Source organism: Fundulus heteroclitus, chromosome 16 (assembly GCF_011125445.2).
Source record: "Fundulus heteroclitus isolate FHET01 chromosome 16, MU-UCD_Fhet_4.1, whole genome shotgun sequence".
Lineage (NCBI taxonomy): Eukaryota > Metazoa > Chordata > Actinopteri > Cyprinodontiformes > Fundulidae > Fundulus > Fundulus heteroclitus.
The window spans coordinates 19,803,080-19,814,078 of record NC_046376.1 but is presented as its reverse complement, the minus strand read 5'-3'; the positions used below and the strand labels follow the sequence as shown (position 1 = coordinate 19,814,078).

At 40.6% G+C, this 10,999-nt stretch overlaps 1 pseudogene; it reads left to right on the top strand.

Moving 5' to 3' along the window:
- The first annotated feature begins 691 nt into the window (after positions 1-691).
- On the top strand, positions 692-10,508 carry LOC118566306 (annotated as a pseudogene).
- The last annotated feature ends 491 nt before the right edge of the window (positions 10,509-10,999 follow it).

Here is a 10,999-nt window from a genome sequence, read left to right as displayed (position 1 = left end):
TCTAGGATGATGTTCTATGTTTTTTTTTCACTTTGGTAAAGAGGTTTTATGTGGTTTGTTTTGCCTTAGTTTTAGCTTCTTGTTTAATGTTTGTTGAAATCTCATTCATGGATGTCATTGAAATGCACACATCCTTCCTGTACTGATAAATGCAATAACTGCAATAATTGGTTAACTATGATAGTTTCTCAGCTATTTGCCAAACTCTGTAAGAAAAAATAATTTTGCTCAAATATATAAATAAAATAAATTGTACATTAAGCAACTTCAACATTTTACAATATATCTGGGCACCTTTAACCGCCCCCGCCCCCCCATTATCAGAGTCTCACACCTAAAAAAAGCACCTTTTCACTAAAAAGCATGATAAGGGCACTTTAGTGAAGTATGATTTTGTGCAGTTAAATTGTATCTCATATTGTGCAGCCGTTTTTTCTACCATCCAAACTTCTAATCTGTTGCCCACTGTGACACAAAGGGGGATGGCCTGGGGTGGAGTGTCCCAACACAAACATCATTAAGCAACTTGGCACTAAGTCGCCTAAGGCAAAACGGTGCACAAAGGTTGAGTGGGCATGGCCAATGCAGAGCCAACCTATCAGTGAAGCAACATCACTGTGAAGTTTTCACAGCAACACAGACTCTATCTTTTCTGGAAACTCAGACAAGGAGGCTATAGGGATCTGAAGACATGGAGGATTTAGGGTTCTCTCTCTTCTCCAGTCCTACCACTGTGGTGGGAGTAGCTGTGCTTTTAATGATCCTTTATTTGATTTCTGTCGGTTCCTCCTCCAGCGAAGCAGGTAGAGAGCCTCCAGGACCGAAGCCTCTGCCTCTGCTTGGCAACCTGCTGCAACTTGATCTCCAGAGACCCTACAAAACCCTGTGTCAGGTGGGTTTATTCTTCTAACTCAAGTTGCAATGTCATATTTATGCAACTTATAAACCAGTTTCATCTCAGTTTCATCTCATCTTTCTTTTTCTTTTTTTCATCCATCTAGCTTTCCAAGAAATATGGGTCTATATTTACAGTTTATTTTGGACCAAAAAAAGTGGTTGTGCTGTCTGGGTACAGGACAGTTAAAGAGGCTCTAGTCAGCTATGCAGACGAGTTTGGAGAAAGAGAAATGACACCTATATTAGAGGATATAAGCAAAGGCCACGGTATGTCCAGAAGTAGATAGTTAAACACCCATTAACAAAGAACTAATAGCTCACATTTACATTTCCTCTCATTACACTCACAGACTTCAGTCCTTTTTATAGATTTTATGTGACAGACAAGTCTAACAAACTATTGCATAAACTGGGAAGACGCAGAATGAAAATTATTTATATGGTATAAATAAAGAAATTACATCTGAATATTGTGGCATCAATTTCCATTCATTCACTTGAGTCATGCCTCTACCAGTTTTGCAGAACTAACAATTCTTCCCCTTTGTCCTTACAAATTAGCTGAAGCTCAGTCAGACTGGATGAAAAGCACCTGTGAACATCAACTTTTAAGATGTGGCTTTTTACCTATTTTTCCATGTTTCAACCTGTAATTTTAATGTTTTTTTAATCTTACTTTATTTGATGATCTGCATAAAATAGTCTAACTTGGTGAAGTTCAATGATATGTGATATGTATCAATGATATATATCAATGATATATATGCCACCTTTGCTATGAAGCCCCTAAAAGTTCTGTTGCATCCAAACGTAATATAATTAACAAAATGAAGTCCACCTGTGTGCAATGTAAATGTCACATGATCTGTTGGTCAAAACACATAAAGGCCCCAAAAGCTGCAGGGCCACTAAGCTAGAGGCATCATACTATGAGGACAGAGGAGCTCTTCAATCAATTCAGCGGCAAAGTTGTTGAGAAGTCAGTGTAGAGTTATAAAAAGTATACAAATCATTAAATTCATAATTTTAAAGGACATGGTACCACTCAACAAACCTGTCAAGAGCGGGCCACCCACCAGAACTCACAGACTGGACCATGAGCTGCAGAGCCTGGAGGATCTGTCCATAGGACCCCAATAAGCCATACACTCCATAGAGCTGGGCTTTATGGAACATTTAGCTGGATGACCATATGTTGGTAGGTCAGCTGCTGTGCCATACTCTAGTTTCCAATGTTGGACTGAACCGTGCTTCATGAGATGTCCAAAGTTTGGGATGTTGTTTTATGACCTATATCTGCTGTAAACGCATCACCGGTTTTCTCCCTGAACTCTCTGCTGTGTTCCTTGGTCTTCATGAAGCTGTTAGCTACAGCTTTTACATAACAGCTGGATGTCTATCAGGGGGAAAAAGATGGACACAGGAGGACATTAGGTGACTTGACATTTGCTGCAGTTTATGCACTACTTATTGTTGATCTATTACATAAAAAAACTGTAAAACAGGCTGAAGTCTGCTTTAGTAACTTGACAAAATATTTAAAAAGGTATGAACACTTTCACAAAGTGCTGGACCTATGTGACTTGCCTTTTGTTTTATCATTTGCTTGACGATATTATTCAAAAGGTACAAATTTGTCTTCATTTTGATTTTTGTGTCCTGTATAAGGAATTGTGTTTTCAAATGGAGAAACATGGAAAGAGATGCGTCGTTTCGCCCTGACCACCCTCAGAGATTTTGGGATGGGGAAGAGAGTTGCTGAGGAAAAAATCTTAGAGGAGTGTGGACATCTCATTCAAACGATTGAGAATTATAAAGGTATCACTTATGATGTGTTTTTTAAAGAAATATACACATAAACTCTTCTTTAAAAAGTTTAAATCATTATTGGGATTGAAACTTTTGCTCTCTGTAGCCTCTGTAAATTAAGTGCATTTTAACAGCACAAGATAAAACGATGTCTCTGTTGCTCCACAGGGGAACCGTTTAACACATCATGTCCAGTGAATTATGCAACATCCAACATCATCTCCTCTATTGCGTATGGAAGCAGATTTGAATACGATGACCCTCGATTTAGAAACCTGGTTAGTCGAACAAATGAGACTATACGCATCACAGGTTCGGCAGACATCCAGGTGAGCTTAATGTTTCACTTGATCTGCTGTGTAAATAATGTACTTGTAGCCAAAGAGAGGGAAGGGTAGCGACTGGTAGATTAATGTCTGAAGTCCAAACACTGAGCTTAATGATGCAACAGTTCATTACATGTACACCAATTCCCTAAACTTAAAAACTACTACAGCTCTGTAAAAGACTTCATGCATTCTGTTGGGACTTTATGTGATAGTCCAACACGATGTAGTGCAGGATTGTAAAGTGCAAGGAAAAAGCCACATGGTTTGCAAATTTCTTTTCAAATAAAAATCTTAAAAGTGTGATCTGTATTTGTTTTCAGCAGAATCCAACAGGTTGATTCAGGTCTTTCCTGTACTTCTCACCGTTTCTTTATCAAATTTGATCAGCTTCCCTTACCTCAGTGTTCCTTGGTCTAATGGTGTCGCTTCCCTAATATTCTCTCGCAAACCTCTGAAGGTTTTACAGAAGAGTTGGATTAGAACTGATAATGACACATAAGGGGACTCTATTTACTCTTATAGCATGGGTCATTGCTTGCACTGCATTTAAGGCCTAGTCCTTAAATGGGAAACAGAGTTTTAGGGTCCAGCGCATTCACAGTCTGCGACAAAATGCGATCCTGACATCACATGTGCGATCATTGTTATTGACTTGGCCATGTAGCGGAGGAAAAAAATTTATGCTATCAGAGAGGTGCCGATTTTTACGTTGGTGTTGTGATTGACAGTTTATATGAAATCCAACTGACGTTACCCGGGCAACCACACAGCATTTCCTGTCTTCACCTCGGTATGGGGACTTCAGAGTAAAAGCACAAATGGAGCGTGATAAATATTACAGTCGGTTCAGATGCTTTTTACTTCTTTGTTTTTACAAGCCCGGCTGCTCCAATAAATTGAGATGCAAAGGCGATGGAGGGCTTGGAGGTCAGCTGTTTTACATCAACTCTCCCTCCCAATACATTACAATATACATTCACCGGCCACTTTATTAGGTACCCCATGCTAGTAACGGGTTGGACCCCCTTTTGCCTTCAGAACTGCCTCAATTCTTCGTGGCATAGATTCAACAAGGTGCTGGAAGCATTCCTCAGGGAGTTTGGTCCATATTGACATGATGGCATCACACAGTTGCCGCAGATTTGTCGGCTGCACATCCATGATGCGAATCTCCCGTTCCACCACATCCCAAAGATGCTCTATTGGATTGAGATCTGGTGACTGTGGAGGCCATTTGAGTACAGCGAACTCATTGTCATGTTCAAGAAACCAGTCTGAGATGATTCCAGCTTTATGACATGGCGCATTATCCTGCTGAAAGTAGCCATCAGAAGTTGGGTACATTGTGGTCATAAAGGGATGGACATGGTCAGCAACAATACTCAGGTAGGCTGTGGCGTTGCAACGATGCTCAACTGGTACCAAGGGGCCCAAAGAGTGCCAAGAAAATATTCCCCACACCATGACACCACCACCACCAGCCTGAACCGTTGATACAAGGCAGGATGGATCCATGCTTTCATGTTGTAGACGCCAAATTCTGACCCTACCATCCAACTGTTGCAGCAGAAATCGAGACTCATCAGACCAGGCAACGTTTTTCCAATCTTCTATTGTCCAATTTCAATGAGCTTGTGCAAATTGTAGCCTCAGTTTCCTGTTCTTAGCTGAAAGGAGTGGCACCCGATGTGGTCTTCTGCTGCTGTAGCCCATCTGCCTCAAAGTTCGACGTACTGTGCGTTCAGAGATGCTCTTCTGCCCACCTTGGTTGTAACGGGTGGTTATTTGAGTCACTGTTGCCCTTCTATCAGCTCGAACCAGTCTGGCCATTCTCCTCTGACCTCTGGCATCAACAAGGCATTTCCGCCCACAGAACTGCCGTTCACTGGATGTTTTTTCTTTTTCGGACCATTCTCTGTAAACCCTAGAGATGGTTGTGCGTGAAAATCCCAGTAGATTAGCAGTTTCTGAAATACTCAGACCAGCACGTCTGGCACCAACAATCATGCCACGTTCAAAGTCACTCAAATCACCTTTCTTTCTTCTTCCCCATACTGATGCTCGGTTTGAACTGCAGGAAGATTCTCTTGACCATGTCTACATGCCTAAATGCATTGAGTTGCCGCCATGTGATTGGCTACTTAGAAATTAAGTGTTAACGAGCAGTTGGACAGGTGTACCTAATAAAGTGGCCGGTGAGTGTATGCAACACATTGTTTGAAACAATACACAGTGGTCTGTTTGTGCGGGTTTGTGTGACTGTTATTCATTTTTATACAGTACAAGGCTTAAGTAAGGAGCATTAAAGTCATGGGGCCCTGAATAAATATAGAAGCCACATTTTATAGACTTTGATTTGTGAAAGAACATTAAAAAAATATGCATGTTTTTCTCTTCCACCTCACAGTGATATACAATTTGCATTGCTCTATCAAATAAAGTCACAATAAAATACAAAGTTCAAACAAGCGGTAGGCTACTGTCAGCATAATCTTTACTTTAAATGCATAGTGTGAACTGAACTGAAAAGCTATTAGTTCCTTAAAGAGAAAAATCCTCTGATGCTATTTCACAGGAGTAGGAGGGGATTAAAAGGCACTGATTATTTTAACGCAAAACGATTTGACTGGTATAGAATGAATTTTTCAATATATTTTTCTTGATTTGAAGCTCTACAATATGTTTCCCCCGGCTGGTCGGATGGATAAAAAAGCGCCAGGTGATTCTAAAAAATGTGAAGATGACGAAGAGAGATGTGAAAGATTTAATCAAGGAACTGAAGGAGACTCTGGAGCCTCAGACGTGCAGAGGACTGGTGGACTGTTTTCTGATTCGGAAGCAGAAAGAAGAGGCAAGACAATTTTTTACTCCATCCATTTAAGGATGATGGCTGCATCAAACACCTTGTCTCATGTGCGGTATACATATATTTTTCCTTTCAGGACTCTTTTACGAAAGACACTCAGTTCACAGAGGAAAACCTGATATTTTCATTGACCAGCCTGTTTTCTGCTGGAACTGACACCACAGCTGCAACACTGAGGTGGGGGCTGCTGCTCATGGCCAAGTATCCCCACATTCAGGGTAATAAAGACAAATTGACATCCGTGATGTTGGTTTTTCTGTACCAGAAACATATTTTTCAGCATGGTTTTCTTAAGGTATGCAGTGTCTTTCATAGGTAGAGGCGGTTCTAGTAGGAGCTATAGGGCCTTCTACAGTATTCATACAGCTTAAAAAAACGTTTCACAATTCATTCAATTCAATTTTATTTATATAGCGCCAGATTCATGAAACATGTCATCATCGAGGCACTTTACAAAGTCAAAAATCAGTCAGATTATACGATTGGTCAAAAATGTTCCTATATAAGGGAACCAGTTGATTGCTTCAAAGTCCCGACAAGCAGCATTCACTCCTGAAGAAGCGTAGAGCTACAGGAAGAGACGTCTGCATTGTCCATGGCTTTGCAGCAAATCCCTCATACTGAGCAAGCATGAAGCGACAGTGGAAAGAAAAACCACCCATTTGCGGGAAGGAAAAACCTCCAGCAGAACCGGGCTCAGTATGAACGGTCATCTGCCTCGACCGACTGGGGTTACAGAAGACAGAGCAGAGACACAACAAGAGAGACAAAAAAGCACAGAAGCACACATTGATCTAGTAATCTGTTCTACATTAGATGGTAGTAGCGGGTGAGCCGTCTTCTCTGGATGATGTCACAGTTAACAGAACGCCAGACCAGGTGTACCTACTATGAAGAAAAAGAGAGAGAGCAAAAGTTAAAAGCTGAAATGACGACAGTCATTTCAATGTAATACAATGCAAAACTGGAGAACAGTAGACTGAAGAACAGTAGAAATCAGTAGAGTGAGAAAATTAGACCCTGATGTCCTCCAGTAGCCTATAGGCCTATCACAGCACAACTATAGAGGTAGCTCAGGGTAACATGAGCCACTCTAACTATAAGCTTTGTCAAAAAGGAAAGTTTTAAGATTAGTCTTAAAAATAGACAGGGTGTCTGCCTCACGGACCAAAACTGGGAGTTGGTTCCACAGGAGAGGAGCCTGATAGCTAAAGGATCTGCCTCCCATTCTACTTTTAGAGACTCTAGGAACCACCAGCAGACCTACAGTCTGAGAGCGAAGTGCTCTGTTAGGAATATACGGGGTAATCAGAGCTCTGATATATGATGGAATTTGCTTATTAAGGGCTTTATACCTTAGAAGGAGAATTTTAAATTCTATTCTTGATTTAACAGGAAGCCAATGAAGGGAAGCTAAAATTGGAGAAATATGATCCCTCTTGTTGATTTTCATCAGAACTCTTGCCGCAGCATTTTGGATCAGCTGAAGAGCTTCGAACTGCATTTGTGGACTTCCTGATAGTAAAGAATTACAATAGTCCAGCCTTGAAGTAACAAATGCATGGACTAGTTTTTCAGCATCACCCCTGGACAGAATGTTTCTAATTTTGGCGATATTCCTGAGGTGAAAAAAGGAAACTCTGGAAACCTGTTTAATATGGATTTAAATGACATGTCTTGGTCGAAAACAACACCAAGATTTTTAACTTTATTACCAGAGGCCAAGTTAATGCCATCCAGATTAAGTGATTGATTAAGAACTTTATTTTTTGAAGACTCTGGCCCAAAGATTACAACTTCTGTCTTGTCAGAATTTAAATGCAGGAAATTTAAAGTCATCCAGCTTTTGATGTCATCAAGACATGACTGCAGTCGAAGTAACTGATTGGATTCATCAGGATTTATAGATAAATATAGCTGAGTGTCATCAGCATAACAGTGGAAATTAATCCCATGCTGTCCGGATCATTTTGCCAATCGGAAGCATATATATAGTAAATAGAATTGTCCAAGGACTGAACCCTGTGGTACTCCAACAAGTGACCCTAGAGTTTGAGGAAGATTTATTATTAACATGAACAAACTGGAATCTGTCCGACAGATAAGATTTAAACCAGCCTAATGCTTTTCCCTTAATATCCCTACAGTATGTTCAGTCTTTGTAGAAGAATATTGTGATCAACTGTATCAAATGCAGCACTGAGATCTAACAAGGACAAGTAATAGACACAAGTCCATTATCTGAGGCCATGAGAATATCATTGTGACCCTTCACCACGAGCTGTTTCAAGTGCTATGATGAGCTCTGAAGCTGACTGAAACTCCTCAAGTAGGTCATTACTTTGTAAATGTTCATAGTGATAGCAACTACTTTCTCAGAATTTTAGATAAGAAAAGAAGATTAGATATAGGTCTGTAATTTACTAACTCATCTTGATCAAGAGATGGTTTCTTAAGTAAAGGTTTAATAACAGCTACTTAAAAGCCTGTGGTACAATCCTTTACCAAGGATAGATTAATCATGTCTAAAATAGGACCACACTGATCAGAGGAATACCTCCTTAAACAAACTTGGTTGGGATTTGGTCTAAAATACAGGTAGAAGGTTAGATGAAGCTTAAAATTTTAGGATAGCTCAGAAAGATAGCTACTGCTTTTAAACAGTTAGAAATGCGCAGGTTCTGAAGATTCCTCCAATGCTGCCTCACTTACTGAGGACGAGGTTAATCATGTTTGGGAGGATGCCAATTATTTTATTTTTAATGGAATCAATTTTATTTATGAAGAATCCCATAAAATCATTTACTGCTAAGAGCTTACATGAATTCACAGTTTGTTAATTTTACAACCACAATCTTCAAAGGATTTTATAGGAATGGCACAAAGTAATATGATTTTTACATAATGGGAAATATTTGAATGTTTTTTAAATGTCTTTATATCATAAAAAACATCTAATGTAATAAAAAAACATACATTTTAAAAGGATATCTAAAGTTATGTAAGCACTATTACTCTGATACCTCTAAAACTGTAAAAAGTGTGGTGCAACTTCATACCTGCCAACACGGGACCATCCATGCTTTAATCAGGGATGTAAACCAAGAAGCTCATGGTACACTCTGGAGAGCTTGCAGCGATCTACAGCTCAGTTGGGGCAGTCTGGTGACGACAAAAGTAATATTCCTGCCCTCCACAGTTCAGGTGTTTGTGGGAGTGTGGTAAGAAAAAAATGGGTTGTTGGAACAAAAAGCCAGAATAGGTCTAGCTTCCCACAGGCCAAAACATGGGAAGAAAAGTTCTCTTTTCATGTTTAGTGCAGGATTATGATTATGAAATAAACAACCAACAACAACGCAAAGCAGTTTTGATGTTGAACCTGGGTAGGGAAACAAACCATGAGAAAGAGGGCAGCAAAAATCAGGCGGAGCAACAAGGAGCATAAAGTCAACAGAAAGAAACCAGGGAATGAGTGATAAGAGCCAGGGAGCTTAAATACAGAAGGACATGTGGAAAAAAAAGTTTATGCAGAATCAAGTGAAGATAGGAAACAGCTGATAGGCAGAGGAGCTGAGAGGTTGAAGAATAATGATCAGGAAACACAACAACATAAAAATATTCCCCCCACAAGAAACCTGTTTGTACCTAGCTTGAAATGCTGGTGGAGGAAATATGTTTTTATAGTTTGATTCATCCCAGTTGCCCTTATTCCAACTGTAGATGCAACAATTATCCCCAGCTATCCCCATAGGCTATAATTGCTGATCTCAAGCAAGCAGAAAGTTTTTCATTTGGTTAAATAATTTACTAAATACTTACAGACTGAATACAAGAAGGTTTCTGTATTTCCATCTGCATTTACTTTGCTGTTAATGAGGAATATTAACTTTAAAATATTATATCTGCTAAACTGTAACAAATTTGCATTCATCTTTGTGACCATGAGACTCAAAGAGGGGAATTGTTGGTAATATCCATTATTCTGCAGACCGGGTCCAGGAGGAGCTGGCCAGGGTCATTGGAAGCTGGTAAAGTCAGAGTGGAAGACCGTTAAAAACCTGCCGTACACTGATGCTGTCATCCATGAGATACAGAGGCTGGCTAACATCGTCCCCCTGAGCATCCCACACAGAACCAGTCAAGATGTCACCTTCCAGGCTATTTTCATAAAAAAGGTAGAGTAAACATGTCTGAGCTCCCAACGGACCAATTTGCCCCTGATCATGATGACGATGTTCATTTTTTGCTTGCAGGGAACAACTGTGTTTCCCCTGCTTACGTCTTCTTATGAATGATGAGAGTGAATGGGAAAGCCCTTCACACACCTTCAACCCTTCTCATTCTGAACAAGGAGGGCAAATTCATCAAGAGAGATGCCTTCCTAACATTTCTGCAGGTAGAACAACTGCAGCAGTTTTTTTAATAGATTCACATTATGTTTGCCGGGCAGGTTGGATTAAAATGCGCTAAATATTTTCCCCTCGCAGGTCGCAGGGCGTGTCGTGGGGAGGGTCTGGCTAAGATGGAGCTCTTCCTCTTGTTCAACCTCCTGATGCAGCGTTAGTTTCACGCCTCCACCCGGAGTTACTGAAGATGAGCTGGATTGACTCCAGCGGTGGGCTTCACCATCCACATTCTCCTCATAAGCTCTGTGCCTCAGCCGGCAGTGAAAAACCATTACTAGATTTAGTGATGACCCTCTCTCAGAAGCCTTGGTGTTACTTTTCCATCTTGTCATGTTTCTGTCTGCTCCCTCACTCTCTCCCTCTGCATCTTGCAATCGGTGCGAGATCTGCTGCACCTGTCATCCATCCACCTGCAGCCGCACAATCAAGCTGATTTCACTCACCTGTGACCAGCCTTTATGTACCTGCTCGCCATAAGACGAATTCCTGTTGGATAGGTTATCTGAAGGCCACTGTGATGACTTATACGTCCAGCCTGTTCTGATTGCCTGCCCTTGCAAAGTTATCGTTTGTCTCGCCCTCGGACATCTTTGTTTTCTGGACATGACCTGGACTGTTTCTCCACCACTATTGGACAAATGTTCAGCCATCTCCTGACTGCTTCTCGAACTGGATCCCTGCCTTAAGGCTGA